The 2,712-nt window shown below is 42.7% G+C and overlaps 1 pseudogene; it reads right to left on the minus strand.

The window, feature by feature from the left end:
• Positions 1-573: 573 nt before the first annotated feature.
• On the minus strand, positions 574-2,475 carry LOC143686236 (sphingomyelin synthase-related protein 1-like; annotated as a pseudogene).
• Positions 2,476-2,712: the final 237 nt, after the last annotated feature.

The raw sequence follows: 2,712 nt of genomic DNA on the forward strand, positions 1-2,712 counted from the left end.
GATTCAAGTAGACTGATGAACTTCAGGGTTTCTCTCTCAAGTGGAAAGGCACATGGTAAACACAGTCAGGGTTTCTCTCTCATCTGAAAAGGCACATGGTGAACATGGCATTGTCTGCTAGCTTCCTCTCCATGCCTCTTGCTTCATGAAGCTCCCTCAGGGGTATTTTCCTTCATGTCCAAAGGTCTCTGGCTGGTGGACTACTTCATGGCTCTCGTCATCCTGTCATTCTTCTCTGCTCTCTCTGAATCTCCATTCCAGTAAACTAATCAAGACCCACATAGAATGGGTGGAGACAGATCTATCTAATGAAGCTTAATACCCATAATTGATTGAATCACACCTCCATGGAGATAACCTAATCAAGCATTCAACCTACATTGCTGAATAGGGATTAGAAGAAACCGTTGCTACCACAAGATTGATTAGGATTACAACATGCCTTTTCTAGGGTACATAAATCCTTTCAAACCAGCACACAAGCCAAAAACAGCCTAAGAGGAGAAAGAAACATTATTCATTTTCAACAACTACTGTGTATTTAATCACAAACCCATAACAAATATTCTATCTTCAACCAATCAGCTTTTTCATTATTGCCGGTTTTGAAAATGGCCAACAAATTCATCAGGTTCTGTACTATTAACATTGCATTCAAAGAAAGAAAATACGGGTAACCAAATTCTTACTCTCCTGCTCTGCTGATATGCTCTGATATTGGCAGGATATGGCAGTCTTGTTGTGATATAAAAAGCAATAAACACATCAATGGAATAATGTTCACGGGTAGGCAAAATGAAGAAGATTCCAAAGATCTTCTTTGGATAAAGTGTGCACACCCAGAATAAAGTGTGCAAGAAATTCCAGCTTCTTGGTGCATATTCAGTGACAAAGAAAGTCAGTATAGTCAGGACAACTGGGTGGCTGCTAAACATGCAATCCCCACAAGGATGGATGTCAGTCAGGGTCACAGTAAAGCCGTTCCAAACAGTAAAGGCTGGTATAATTCCTCCCCTACACTGCCATATATCTTTCCAATATGTTGCCAGACAAAGCCTGTGGATTCTTTTGCTCAATGCACTCAATAACCAATTCTTGAGACACTGGGGTTTCAAAGAGAGAAACTTTTTTTACTAGGTGTGTAGTAGGAGAGCAGATGGACTAGTGGCCCCAAATTTGTCTCCGTCAGTTTAGAGGGTTCAAGATTTTTAAGGATTTTAGCAAGGGAAGATGAGGTCATTACAACTTCAAATAGCAAGTTCTAAGCTGAAAAGGAGACAGTGTTATCATTATCATTTCAATAGGAGACCAAAATTGGAAAGGAGGGGAGGCAGAGCTATCATTTCCATGATAAGCCTAAAGGAAGGGTGATAAGTTATCTTTCAATAACAGAGTCTAGCCTTACAAAGGTAAGGGGCTGAAACCAGTTAATGGCTGACTTCAAATTCATTAGCATCAGGGCCTTTGCTACAAGAAAATGACCAGATAGTGAGTAACAGTCACAAAGGCACAAGATAAGGGCTTTCACAATCATTGCAGCTATCAGGGTAGCTGAATGATAGTTTAAGGATTTCAAGTATTCCCTCCCATCTACTCCAATATACCAGAAAGAAAAAAAGGAATATCTATGCAATGATTCAATAATCAAAATCATCCCTTAAATTCTAATTTCTCAGTTATAATTACACTGTAGGTGCTCTTCTGGCATGGAGAGGGAGCTCACACACATGGTAAAGAAGCAAAGCAAGAACCCAGTGCCCATCAGACTGCAGAGCCTTTGCAGAAGTATTGACTTGTGCTTGTGAAGAAGAAGAGCCAGGAGCCAAACACAGCACAGAATCAAACCACACACTTCTGTCACGGTCAAGGCCCACAAGATTCCAGGAACGTTATCTAAGAAAATATCTGAGAGTGGTGGATATGTCTGTGTATCAGGCACTCCCTCAGGGACTATAACCATGATGAAAGATGTAAACTGGGACACTATAAGCACTTACATACAACTCAGTATGGTCTTCCAGAACTTGGGTCCAATCTTGGAACAGAATGTTTTTACTGTTCTTGTCATGTCATGTCAGTGATGGATCTGTTGCAGTCACGTGAAGGTTCCCCTTACAGAGCCTTCTGGGCTTTGAAGAGCACTGATGAAAGGGGCCATGGAACCCATGGGACTATCACTGAAAACATCGATACTTGTTTTCTGCAGTATTTTACTGTTTCAAGACTTTAATTTCCAGAGGAGGAGACCAGAGTTCATATCCAGTCAATGTCAATAATGTGATCCCATCATATTGTGCTTACTACATAAGATGCCCACATATTCAAAAAAGCCTTCACTCTTCAACCAAAAGCTCCATGTCTTGTCATCTAGCAGTGAATACAGAGTTGATTTGGACCTACCATTTTCCCCTCCATTAACTCCATGGTTGGAATCAGGCTCCCGGGACTCACCTTTGAGTCAGTGTCCAGGCCGTGGTCGGAGTGCTGGGCACACCGAGGTTTGCAGGGATGAGGCGCTGGGAGTGGTAGGTTCGAGTCCGGGGTGCAGGCCGGGCAGGGGTGGCTGCATCGGGGCCACAGTGCCCCAGAGGGAATTTGGAAGGAAGGGTGGTTGTTAGTGAGACCAAGCCGGCAGGCAACCGCAGCCTCACCCTTGTTAATCTACGCGTTTTATCTTTTAGGTGGAATTGAGTTTCAGTTCTTGGTGACCTC

This window comes from Tamandua tetradactyla, chromosome 6 (assembly GCF_023851605.1).
Source record: "Tamandua tetradactyla isolate mTamTet1 chromosome 6, mTamTet1.pri, whole genome shotgun sequence".
Taxonomy (NCBI): Eukaryota; Metazoa; Chordata; class Mammalia; order Pilosa; family Myrmecophagidae; genus Tamandua; species Tamandua tetradactyla.